This window comes from Psammomys obesus, unplaced genomic scaffold (assembly GCF_907164565.1).
Source record: "Psammomys obesus unplaced genomic scaffold, mPsaObe1.curated_primary_1811, whole genome shotgun sequence".
Classification (NCBI taxonomy): domain Eukaryota; kingdom Metazoa; phylum Chordata; class Mammalia; order Rodentia; family Muridae; genus Psammomys; species Psammomys obesus.
In genome coordinates this window covers 41,318,902-41,333,120 of record NW_026593286.1, presented here as the reverse complement: position 1 = coordinate 41,333,120, position 14,219 = coordinate 41,318,902, and positions in this window count along the sequence as shown.

Sequence of the window (14,219 nt, the reverse complement as noted above, 5' to 3'; positions counted from 1 at the left end):
TTTTCCCCTCCGTACTGTCTGTATTCTCCTATTCCCCTCTCCAGTCTCGCCACATTCAGGGGCCCCTGGCTTTATTTCGCCGGTTTCTCTGGTTACTGCATGTTGTGTCTTCACATCTGAAGTTTGAGCTGGGAAGCACAGTTGAGAGAAAACATACGCTAGACCAGTTTATATTTAAATTTCCAGGGAGGCCACAGTCTAAAAGGCTATATCACATGAGACAGGTTTTTCTTTGCATGTAGATAGAAGACACTAATTTCTCAGGTTATTTCCAAGAGGCAGTGTTGGGGCCTCTTTAAGAGGCAAGGACAATTCTGGAGACTGAACAATATGCTGAGAGCTTCCCTTTCATGACCTTCTGCCTTAAGAGAGAAAGGGGGCTTTTCAAGACAACTGAGACCTGGGTGGAAACTAGGTAGGAAGTATGGGAACAAGTGGACTTCACAGCCCAAGGAAAATAATTCCGACATTATGTTTCTGGTGAGGTACCTGGGGAGCAGGTGAAGGCAGAAGTTGCCACAGTTTGTGTGCCTTGTCCTGTATCCTTGGTGGTGGCTTCACAAGCTATTTCTGGGGCACATTGACAGGACTAGCTGCTTTCTCTGTCTTTCCTTCTTCAAAGCCACCGTGTAAACATGAATTCCTGGAGCATCTGTGACTAGCTTAGAGATGGTTTTTGAAAGGGTGGTAAACGATGATTACTGAGTCAGGGCTGCTCCCGGTCCTCCCACATCCCTGCCTCTGATGTAATTACGGTGAGTCTGGGTTAGCATATGCGAATGTCTTCTGCTGCTGACTGTCAGGCAATCAAATAGCTTTCTCGCCCCCATCCAGACCCATAATTTAGAAGCTTTTTTGCAGGTTTCACTTGATGCAGCTTAATTATAACGTTCTTCACTCAAAAAAAAAAAAAAAAAAAACTATTTAGCTATTTAAGGGATTCTGACGCTTTGTGTTTTCAGTCCTATCTCTCAAGAGCGACTGAGAAATTTATATATGTGCCTGATGCCTCCTTAAAATTTGATGACTTGCACATGACTTTTAACATCACTACTTTGTACCGGATAAAATGAGTGGTATTTTAAAATATACACTTCTCCCAATGAAACTGTGATCCAGCGTAGCTTTACCTTTTCAAAACTGTTTTCTCCCATACCATCCGAAAGAAAACAAGTCAAATTTCACAGCCATCTACGTATTGTTTTCAGAGCTTTTTTTTTTTTTTTTTTTTTTTTTTTTTTTTTTTTTTTTTTTTTTTAATGGAATTCTCAAGCCCAAATGGGTAGGTGTTTGAATTCAGTGTTGAAATAAAGAAATGCTTTTTCTGGATGCATTCTCTTCCCTTTGCTGGCACTAACTGGTACCAACTTGCTCTTAATTATCTCCATTCAATGCTAGTCATAACTGCCTGCCTACCTCGCACTCAGACAGCCCTGCCCACACGCTCACCTCAGCCCCCGCAGGCTGAATCATCTGCCTCCGCCCCCATCCTTCCCCTTTTCACTTCAGCGCCCTTTTTAGAGGGACACTCTTAAACTGCCGAAGCTTTTTTTTTTTTCTGTTCTCAATTTTATGTTTGCTTGAAAGTCTAGAAAACCCACAATTCTTAGGGAATTTTCTTCCTATCATTAAAGACAGCTTATGCTTCAAAGTCAATAGCATCCATGTTTAGAGAAGGGTAAAATTTGAAAAACTGAAAATTCACCATTTCCCCTCAAACAGGCAAATAAGAAGGAGTCAGTCGCTGTAGGGGCTCCCATGGAGGCAGTGGCAAAGCAGGCTCTGATCTGTGCTATGCGTCTGCCAGCTCACAGCCAACTCCATCTGCAGGCTTTGAAATGCACGGCTCAAATCCTGGTTAGTCCCCAGGCAATGCTTCTTTAGGCCTAAGTGCTGACCAAAGGCTCCTAGACTGTGTGGGAGGCTAGAAGCTCTGACGCGCTGCCTGCGCCAAGCTCAGCTCAGTCTACAGCAGTGCGCTACGACCAGCACGGGCCTGAAGACTGTCCAGCGTTTATTTCTCTTTGCTTTCTTACTTTGTCTGTCTTTGGGAGGTGTCTTTGTAGGTAAATTTCTTCCTGTGTTAGGAAAAATCACTCTTCACCATTTCCCAAAGTTCTCTGAAGTAGAGATTTAAATGTCGCTGTGATACTCAAGCAAGCAGAGGAAGGAGTCAGCTCGAGTTTTCATTACCTTGACTGTACAGGTCAAGGAGTCGGTCCCCTGTAATCCCATCCCCAAGGCAAGACGGGAGCTCCACGAGGAAGCAGGACCTCACCCTTCCCTTTCACCATTTGGCCAGAGCCCCATAACAATGCCCACAGAAAAGCACCATTCTCTCCATCCGACAAATAGGGAAACTGAGGTCCACACAGGGCATCATAATCTTAAAGTTGAATCATGGAAACTGAGGTTTCCACTTACCTAGTACCAGGGCTTTAGCCACCGCCAGGCTAGAGTCTCACTGTCCGTCCACCCTACCCCCTCCGCTATGCTGCTTGTATTTGAGTATTGTTAACATTTGCAATCGCTTTTTTTCCAAAACAAAGACATAAGCTTTTGAATCTGCTTTTGTTTTGATTCGATGCCAAAGCTGCCCCCCCCCCAAAACCAAAATCAGCGCAGTCTGTTTACATTGTTTTCTGAAGCCCAAATCACTGATGCTTCAGGGGGAAAAGAGGAAGTCACATCTTCACAACCTTCGAAGTTTTCTCTCCGAATCAAACGTCTACAGGAGGACAGATAAAAAAGCACCAGTAGCCTGACTTATCTTTGGCAGTTTGTCAAGGAAAACAGTGTGTCTGGAGCTGCTGGGTATTCTGCTCCGACTCTTGAATGACTGACTGGAAATTCTCAGATAAGAGGGGAAATGTGCCCTCCCCCCTACAATCCACTGTTCCCGAAGCCCAACAAAGACCAGCTTACATTGCTAACCTATGAATCAGAAACAAGGCGATGAGAACTGGGAGACTGTCACCCATCTTGAGGCGGTGGGACCCGTGAGAATGAGACCGATAAATGAGGCCAACTAAAGTCTCATACAAGAGCCAACTTATTCTGAGCCTTGGAAAAGTCGTACTCTGAGGGTTAAGAAAGGTCACGTGGGTAAAGTTCTCATGAGTTCATGTAATCAAAGGACAAAAGCACTTTTTTTACAGAGGCATATAAATACATTTAATTGAATAACACCAGCAAGCAATAATGAGTAATCAGAAGTGAACTCATTCCTGCCTGCAACACCAGGAGGAGCACAAAAACACATTTTAAAAAGAATTCCCTGGTTTTGAAGAAACTGAGGACACAAGAATCTTGTTTATCTTGGAGTATTCTTACAAGCTATCCAAATTCTCTTTCCCATTCTCTTCCTCTTCCAAGACTCCATTCCTGGACTTGTTCCAAGAGGAGACATGGATAATGAAAAGAATAAAACTATAGTTGCTTTGAGGATTGTGAGCAGACCTTCTCAGTCACACTTCCAATAGCACACATCAATTCTTTCTACTCAGCAGGCCTCCCGGCCTCCAAGCCTCCCCATTGCCTCACCCAATGCCTGCAACGTGTCCCCCTTTTAGCCCTGTGAGTTCATGCCTTTTCAACTGTTCAATCATCCTCAAAAATGACTGCCTTCAGGGTGCCTATCGCTGCCACCAAGAGGATGGTGAAGGTTTCCCTTACAGTGTACACCTGAGACAAATCCAGACTGCGTCCTCTTCCCTGGGAAATGGATGTCACAGGTGCCTTTATAGTTTGAATAATCTACCAAAACCCACACTGCAACCTAATCACCATCACGAGACACTGCAGGGATAGGAACCTAATTCCTCTACATTACATGTACACACGATCTTGATAAAATGGCACTGTAAGGTTGGGGGCCTTAATATAGTGGGACTGTGGCTTGAGAAGAGGGGACATCTGAGCCAGGACTCATGGTATCTGTGCACCAGCATGAGCTCAGAACCCCAAGACCAAGCTCTCAGCACAGAGAAAAGTCATTTGCCCCTCAGGGACAAAGGACAGGGAATAAGATACAAAGCAGAAATAGAGGATGATGGAGAAGGGAAAAGGAACAAGAGAGGGGGGAAGAGACACTTGTCTCAGGGATGGCCCAAAATACTGCTTCTGGATAAGGGAGAGACAGATGTGGTTCACAGGCAAATGACAGTTTATAAAGATAAAAGGGGAAACCGGCATTAAGATGAGATGCCTAGTTTTAATTGGGCATGCTAATTAGGTAAGCCAAAGGGGGCTTTTGGTTGCTGGAGTTCAATACTTTGCTAGCTGCACCTTGGTAGTCAGCCTCAGGAGGAGGAAGGGACAAACAGACCTTGGTGACTAGCTTCAGGAATGTAATCTACCGGTTCTTTAGCAGGGCAGAGGGAATGGAGAGAAGGACAAGGCCTGCCAGAGCCAGGCTTGTGGTGCTTGGGCCGGCTGCAGTCTCTTCCCTGTGGTCCTACCCTACCTTTCTAGAGTCCTCAGTCAGCAAGATTCAGACATCGGCAGACCATACACTTCTCAGCCATGAGAACTCAAAAGCCACGCAAACATGGATATGATGAAAATACACTGTAAACATCTGTAAAATTCTCCAGGAATCAATACAAATATCATTTTCAAAAGTTATTCCATCTATGATATTCAATTACAGAAGTCACACTAAGACAAGCTCCTTCCGAGTCTTAAATGTTATGGATTTCTAGCTATATTAAACTAACAAAAATATATTGAGCACCTATTAAGTGTCAAGAATTGGGCATGGAATGGGGAGGATGGATGTGATGCAGTTCCTCCGTCAAACAACTCATTCTATAGCAGGGGTGGGGGTTGGGAGATGGCAAGTTGTCGTTAAAGATTAAAACGGCAAAATCAAGGTATGGCACAGGGGTGGAGTGGTTAGTGCTGGCCTATGGTTGGCTAGGTAAAACACCAACTGAACTCGAGGGATGAACTAAAATGCCTAGCCAGCAAGTAATGAGCTTTCTAGACAGAAGGAACACCACCTCTGGATGACCAGAGAGAACATGGATGGAAGTGGTGTTGGTGGGAAGGGCTCACATGCAGCCCTATCCCGCTCTATCTGTCAGCAAGGACCAGGCCAACAATGGGACCTTAAATAGTTTCTCAGGTTGGGAAGGCAGAGCTCAGGATTAAGCTCTGCTTCTGCCTCCTGAGTGCTTTACAGTCATGGTACCACAAGACTTGTTTTGGGCAGTACTAGAGGAAGAGCACACCTCAACTCATCATCCTGAGCTCTACAGCATGTCATGTGATGGTCCAGCAGAGCCCCAGGCTCTTTAACAAGGTCTTACATTATGGCACACAGAGCACAATGTGAGAAGTCGCTGGAAACAGACTGTCTATCTTGAAGAGGTTTGATGTTAGCGTAAGCACCTTCCAGGCCGTGGGCACATGGCCTGTGGCAGATCACTGAAGAAATACTCTGGCAGTAGCAATACTAACTTAGGTCTCCCTAGAGAACACAACCCATGCCAAATGCTCATTTGCTTATTCTCAAAATTGTCCAGTTTGGCTAGGTAAATTGACTGAACTGCAACAATATTTTTTAATTTTATTTTTATTTATTACAATTTATTCACTTTGTATCCCAGCTGTAGCCCCCTGTCTCATTCCCTCCCAATCTCATCCTCCCTCCAGTCCTCCTCCCCTTCCATATGACCCTAGCGTATCAGGTTTCATCAGGAGTGGCTGCATTGTCTTCCTCTGTGGCCTGGTAAAGCTGCCCACCCACCCCCTCAGGGGAAGATGATCATGACAGCTTAGTCTCCAAGTGGATTTCCTAGTAAGGGGAACAGGGGCTGTCTCTGACATGAACTCAGTGGCTGCAACCATATTTTTAAATTACTTATTCTTAGCCTTAAAATTTCTCTCCAGAATAGTATAGAAACTCAGCAAAGATCTTAAGTGATCATTATCCTCAAGTAATACAAAATGCCATGTAAAATACCACCCACTTCTAAATGAATATGCTTATGCATTATAATAAACATACCACGTGACACAGTCTCTAATTTTGTTTCCATGCAATTTCACACTATTAAAGTCATTTATAAAGAAACCCAATTATAGTTTAGGTCAGGACTAACATAGAAGGAGGGAGAAAGAGAGAGAGAGAAGGGGGAGGGAGAGGGAGAGAAGACAGACAGAGAGGCAGAGAGGGAGAATGTGCATTGGGTTTAAAATGAAATATTTCCTAACAAGAATTGAATTTATAGTCAAATTTCCAGTTTTTTATAATCTTATCACAAACATCCTTTGGGCAAAGCAGAGGGTGGATTCAGTGTTTCAGTTCTTAGATGACTCGGGACCTTAGCAATCACAGTAACATCAGGAGTCCCAGCTATGGTTTTCTTCCTGCAGAACCAGCCCTGGAGAGCTTTGACCTTCGGGCCCTTGCAGCTTCATGGTGAACCCAGTGCCCCCACCACTGACATATACCTAGAATGGCCCCCTCCTCCCCCACTTACCTGAAAACAATGCTGTACAGCTCAAAACTGTGTTTCAACTTCGGGGATAAACTATCAATTGGAATTTTAAAAATCATGTGGACAAGTGTTTTGTCTACAGGTGTCTGTGCACCATGCGTGGCCCTTGTGCCCATAAAGGCTAGAAGATGCATCTGATCCCCTGGGGCTGTAGTTACAGACTGGGTGCTGGAAATCAAACTTGGGTCCTTTGAAAAAGCAGCCTGTGCTCTTAACCACTGAGCTCTCTCCTCAGCCGCATTGACCGGAATTTTGTCTTTGCTGACATTATAACTATGAGGACACAGTTGTATAAAATAAATGATGCCTCTTTTCCTCCTCAGCAGCTGTGGCAAAGGCAGATGCTAGTCTATGGTGTGAATGAAGGCTGCGTGGAAATCTGAGAGGCACAGTGATTCTCCAACCTTGGATACAGATTTCACTTGAATATTGCCTTGACAATGATTTTGACGAAAGCAACCAATACTCTGGATCTGTAAAATAATCTTATCGCTGGAATATACACAATTCCATAAAACTGCCAGCACTCCGCTAGTTAACTCATCTTAGAGTTCTAGGAATGGGTCCTGTTGTCACTTTGTTTATAACTAACAAAATGGAATTTAGAGAAGCAGCTTACTCCAGTGCTCTGGTCCAGACAGCTGGGAGGCAGCAGACCAAGACAGCAATCCACACCTATCCAGTCATGATGCTTCCCCCAGTCAAGAAGAAAATCTCTACAGAGCATGGATTCTACTTTATAGATGAAGAAATAGAGGGAAAGTCAAATGCCTTTCCCATTTCCCTAACACAGAATTCTTGAGAGAGAAAATAAGAAAGGTTAAGATAAAAAGAAGGAAAGAAAAAGAAAGGAAGGAAGGAAGGAAGGAAGGAAGGAAGGAAGGAGAGAAAAATAAGGGAAAGAGAGAAGGAGGGAGGGAAGGGAAGGGAACCAGAGAGATGGTTCAGCAGCTAATAGTACTGGCTACTCTTCCAGGGGACCCAGGTTCAATTTCTAGCACCCACATAGTAACCTAGCACCATGGGATCCAATGCCCCTTTCTGGTCTTTCAGGTTCTGCATAGACATACACACAAACAAAAGACCCATACATGTAAATTAAATGAAAAAATGCAAAAACAAAAACAAACAAACAAAAAACCCTCTTTAAAGAGTGTATCCACAGAATTAAAAGTATTTCAAACCAAAATTTTCCCAGTGTCAAGAAGATGTCTATTTCTTGCCTTCATGATGTTCCAGTCTCATGTTTAAGACCTGTGTTCTGGTTCCCCTGTAACCCTAAGACAGAAGCTTCTCAGAAGACTAAATGAGTAACTGGGAAATGTACCTGCCTTCCTCTGTACAACAGTGTGGTTATCTAGCAGCCTTTCTTCTGAATTGCCAATTAATTATATATTCCAAATTGTTCATAATATGCCTCATTAGGAAAGTAGAGCGTTTTGTTGGTAAGTTACAATTATAAGATTATGCAGTTCCCAGCACTGAGTTAAGAACAACTAATGGAAGCTCACGTCTCAAAACCACAATAACCTTATTCCAAAAATGTTCATTTGTAGCTCATTGGTGGTACAAGAATTCTGTCAAATGTTTTCAAATTGTCTTACAGAAAAATATAAAGAAGACAATTGTTGAACAACATCCCAAAGGCACACTAGCCGCATAATGAGTCACATCCTCCCCCCCACCTGCTGGGAACAGGGGTCAGAAAGAAGCTGTAGAAAACAGCTTGTTATAAACCGTGAAAACATAATCTTTCTCCAGCTGAGACTAGAATTATAGCTTTTATCCATAAACTTAGCTTATCATCTCATCCTAGTTTTTAAATTAATGGACAAGTATCCAAGCAGGCCCATTGTCAGCGGAAATGGACGCTTGGCTCTGCAGACTGGGTTAAGCAAAGAACAAACCAACTCTGTGCTAAGACCCTGCACAGCGTGAAAAGTTGCTGGGAAGAAAAGCAGAATTTAATGAACATTATATTTGTTGTATAATTCTGATTTAAAAATCTCTATACACACATACATCTATTCTCTCATATATATGAATAGACATATATTCTCTCATATATACAAAATTGAATGTGAGAGGGAAACTCTGTAACATCTTTGCAGAGGTTCAAACTCTGTAGGCTGTCTTACAACAGGTCAAGTCAGAGCCTTGTCAGCCGATCAACCAGAAATTGCTAACGACTATCTGACAAACAGTGGGTGTTTTTAATTCCATTCGTAACATGGTTCCATTTTCTGAGTGATTATTCTCAGATGAGTCGGTGCTCAGCCGTCAGTTGCCTAGACTGGGGTTTCACTGGGAGAAATACATTCACTTTTCAGTGGATGCCCAAACAAAAATGAACTGCAAACAATCGTCCTGGATCCCAGACCTGGCGTCTTCATTTCTAACCTGTGATCTTGAAGAGCACTTACCTTGAAGTTATAAGATGAAATTAAGTGTTATGCTTTACAAGGTGTTATAATTACTGAGTGAAATAATAGAGAGAGATTACTTCTTGCAGCAGCTGGATTTGTCATTTGGATATTTGGGTGATAAAAAATGAAACGCTTTATTTAATAACATTTGTTAAAACCCTTCACAGATTCCCCAAAGCTATTCATGCACTCATTCATTCATTTGCCCACCAACTGGTAGAGTTCCCACTATAAAACAGGGTTAGGTGTGGGGAAAGAAGCCTTCGCAGCGAAGCTTAGGAACGAGATGCTGTATGTCCATTTTGAGGTCATTTGTAAGGATTGTGTAGGTAGTGTACGAATTGCTATTTTGAATCCAACCATGCCTCCTTGGTGTCGTCTCCATTTTTGACTAAGAATAGGATAGAAACTGAAAGTGTCTATTTTACAAAATACTTAGTAATTTTCAAAAACTGCGCTCTTAATCAATTGGGGGTTTGAAGGCCATGAAATGAAATAAACATGAATATCAAAACTATTCAACCAAAACGTAACCTCTACTTTGAGTCACCTTCCTCTGTCCCTTCTGAGGTGCGCGGCATCTGCGCCCCGCCTCCAGCTCCATCTTTTCTGTCAATCTGCCTGTCAATCTTCAGTGGTTCCCAGCCTGAGCTTCGCTAACGCTAACTTCGCTAACTTCGCTCTCACCTACGCCTGGATAGATGCCTTTCTGTCTATCCCAGCACTTCCCAGTTCTCATCACTGTCTGAGTTGGGTTTCATCAACTTGACATAAACCTAGACATAACCGGAAAAAGTAAATCGCAATTGAGAAATTGCCTCCATCAGATTGGCCTGTAGGCATTTTCTGGATTTCTGATTGATGTGGGAGGGCCCAGCCCACTGCGGACAGTACCAGCCCTAGGCAGGTGGGCCTAACTATGTGAGAAAAGCAGCTGAGCCAGCGGGAGGAAGCAAGCCAGTAGTCAGGTCCCTCCATGCTGTCTGCTCCAGTTCCTGCCTCCGGGCGCCTGCCTTAAATTGACTCCTTGACTTCTCCTGTTGAAGTAACCTGTAAGTCAAATAAACTCTCTCCTCCGCTACGGTTTATAACAGCAACAGGGAAGCAATTTAACACACGCAACTATAACAAAGTGTCAAGTGAAGCCAAGCTTGCTGTTCCACAGCATTTGAAATGTGTTTATAGAGAAACTGATTCACAAGTAGAGTGGTGCAATGGTTATTCTTGACTGTCAGCAGGCTCTGGGATTGACTGGCACCTTCCAGCAGTGGCAACCCAGATACAAAAAGGTCTGAGGAAAACTCAATGCTGCTTTTATGTCTGCGTACCCTAGCCTACTGCTGCCACTGCTGGTGAGTGCCCTAACCTACTGCTGCCTTTGCTGGTCAGTGTCCTCCTAGCCTACTGCTGCCACTGCTGGTGAGCGTCCTAGCTTACAGCTGCCGTAGTTGAGTGCCCTAGCCTACTGCTGCCATTTTCTGGGAGTGCACTATCCTGCTGTTGCCACTGCTGCTGCTGTGGAATTCCACAGACAGGAGAATCTAGCATCTTGATCTTGCAACATGGAGTGAAGAAGAATGGCCACCAAAAATCTTCTAAGGCCCAGCACCACACTGGGACTGTTGGGTGTCCAGCTTCGGGGACTGGCAGCTACCATGTTCTTAGTCTTTCTGGTGTCAAACAGCCACAGTTGACTACCCAGCCCCATTGGGCAGCTAATTTAACAAATCCCTTTATAATATGTGTTTATTCTCTAAGCTCTGCTTCTTTAGAGACACCTAATACAACAGTATTTAATTTAGGAAAACAGCAATACTTTTATTAGCATAATAATGCCTTAGGATTCTTCATGCATATTATGTCACTGCTAACCTGGCAGAATAGCATAACCATTCTGCCATCTTTTGTAGAAATATGCCCTTGCAGAGATTTTTTTAATCCCAAATACAAATTTAGTTTTGCCCTAAAACCTGTCTTCCTCTTCCCCTGGACATATGTGATTTTGCCTTTTAAGCTGTGAGTCTAGACAGCTGAACTATCTCTCCACCCTTAATTTTGTATGCAAAAAATTTCCTCTTGCCCTGGTTTACAATAGCTTCTATTGGGAGCTATTTGTGAGTTTTTGAGTTTTGTGGTTTGGGTTTTTTGTTTGTTTGTTTGTTTTTTCTTTCTTTTATTATCACACTACAGTCCAGGCACAACTTCACAACTTTTAGCAACCTAGATTCTCAAATTTTCTCTCTTTCCCTCTCTCCCTCTCTCTTTCTCTTTCTGTGTGTGTGTGTGTGTGTGTGTGTGTGTTTGTATATCTGTGTCTGTGTGTGTGTTAACTGAATTACTCAGATTTTGAAATATGCTCCTTGTAACTATGGCCTTGTCTGGGTCCTGAGCCTGAATAGTACCTGATAGTTGAAAGTAAAGTATTGAGTGTGGGAGAGGAACTGAAGCTGGAAATAAACAGAGAGGGAGAAGCTTACTTTTCCTTGCTATAGCTAAGGAAAGTATAAGAAAATCACTGTGTTATCAGGACAGGCCTGCCACGCGAAATAGTCTCCAACACGCAGTCAATGATCAATAGTCACTAAACAGATAGGTAGATAGGTATCTATTTACATGTAATAGCTAAAAGAAAGCCAAAGAGTCCCAGGCATTTTTCAGCAGCTGAATTATGAGCTGTTCAGATGCAGTGTTCAGTAGTCTGGTCATTCTGATCTTGACTGTTGCAGTTCGTGAGCTGTTTCTTGGCATCCAGTAAATAAATGCCTTTTTCATGTTGCTACGCTGCTGCTGCTCTTTTCTGCTTCACGCTATGTGTGTGCACAGAAATTTCCCCTAATGCCCCGCCAGGACCACGCTATAACAGTAAACACTTAGGTATAAAAGTTTAGGGGTAGCTCAAGTGGAATGCAGGCAGCAGCTTGGAAAGCTCCTAGGGGGCTACAGAAATTATTTGTGAAATAAATTTAGTGACAGAACAGATTTCTTACGGTACTTCCCTGAGGCTGAGGTTTAAGGAGTGTTGATGAAAGGCTGTTGCCTCTTACAGGCTCAGGAAGCTTGAATGTCAGCTTTCAGATGCACTTTCTCTCTCCACCAAGCCACAGGCATCTTGGAAATATGACCATGTCCTCTTTGCCTTTGTGCTATCACTGCCTGGAGCAGCACCAGGAGCATAGATTCTCTTCACACTGAGTTACCCATGCACAAAGTCTCTCACAGCACTGTCTACAGCCCGAGGAGCTAGCTTAAACAAGCCAGTGACCATTTTTAGACAGGATAGTTAGGAAAAACATCAGAATAGAAGTAGTGAGTCCCTTTATTGCCTTTATTATAAGGCAGGTTCTAGAAATCTCAGATTGGAAATACATTTTAGCATATATTTCTACAAAAACCACATTAAAAAGTCATGTATTTCTAGAGAGTTTGAACCAGAAATTCCTCAGCTCATGTAGCTCCTTCGCTTTCCACACAAGGAAGCTGGAGCCCAGAGTGCTCCTCGGTGCCTCCCACTCCAGCCACTCCAGCAGGGAGCCAGGACTCCACTTTATATCATGAGTGTTGTGATCTTCAGAAGTCTGAAATTTTTCAATTCCCTCCTTTTTTATTTACTTACTCTCTTTAGGGCCTAATCCTCGCCCCTTCCCTCCTCTCCTCCCAGTCCCACCCTCACACTCACACGCCTACTCTCCCCCTCCTTCTTCTCAGAGAGAGGGAGGTCCCCAAGGGGTACCAACCCACCCTCAAAACACAGCAGGAGTAACTGCATCCCACTGTGGCCTGACACAGCTGCCCAGCTGGGGAAAGGGATCCAGAGGCAGGCAACAGAGTCAGAGGCAGCCCCTTCTCCCATCCTTAGGGAACCCACATGCTCACCACAATGCAACTCACTACTTATGTGTAGGGAGCCTTGAATCAGGCTGACAGGACTTACTGAAGGCCAGTGGAGCACAGCTGATTATTTTCTTAAAGGAGAAAAACCAATAAACAATGACACAAACCCATGTCTGATTCTAATTACCATGAAAATTGAAAATTGCTGGGTTTGATTTTTTGGAGTTATTTTTATTCCCTCCACTTCCCCATACTTCTCTCCGTACCCCAGTTTCTCTCCCACCACGTTTTACAGCTAGCTAGACGTCACAAAAGAATTGGGCTCCTCATTTAGTTTTCTCCAGTGACCGAGGGAAACTTCTTGAAACAGTGATGTTCAGCACCAAAGGCATTTAATTCCTATTAACCAGAAAAGACACCCCCTACCAGTTGGAGACAAATCAGAATTGTGTTATTCCATAAACTCACACCAAAGACCAGAAGCAGAAAATCCATACGTCTGCTGCTTGAGGGGTCTGTACTTACCTTCTTATCTGTCTGTCCTCTATCTGAAAAATTAGCAAGAAGTGTTTCATAATTCTCTTTACTTTTAGCCACACTGTATACACTGTTCTCTCACTTGGCCAGTTTAAGCTGCACTAAGTGGACTGGAGCCCCGTGAGTACATTGCCTACTTATTTATCTTTTGTTTCATTGTAGGGAGTTGCAAATTCAGGCTCTGGCCTTATTTTCTTTGGGCTAATAATACATAATTAACCTGTCATTATGACCTATATTTTGTAACCATTTGTACTTTTCATTCCTTTCCTCTGAACACTAGACCCCTGAATAGTAGAAGAGGTATTTTTGCCATTGCTTTAACATGCCATCCAAAGACAAAAGAAACAGTGCTCATGAATGAGGCCGCCTTCATTTTTAAAAAGGCTTATTACATTCACACGCAAGTACGTTCTTATTTTTTTTATTCTGTGTTTAAGATATAAAATGTGGCCACTAGGTCATAAATTATAATTGCCTCGCCTTTCATCTGAAAGCAGAATGCAAACATAAGGCTTTCCTGTTCAGGCAATTTCTCTAATTTTATGCATAGAATTAATAAGGCCCTGGGTATAATTCTTACATACAGATCGCATCCACAATACCAACACAAGCCTTTCTCCGAATGAACCGTTACTGAGGCGCCAACCCAGATAACAGAATCAGTTATTAACTCTTCAGGCTGCCTTTACGTTTCCTTTAGGTCGTGTTTTGCACACGCACAGTCATATTGTGCCATTTTTACCAGCTAGTTAAGATTTCTTTGTATAAACAGTAACTGAATATATTCATGTCAAAGATAATCATTCCTTTAAAAGGTTTCTTTGTCAGGCATTCATTAAAGTAGGTTTCACATCAAAATGATCGTCACTAATATAGGGCAAACATCTTCCCCATTTGGCAGGTTTAAATTTTTTAT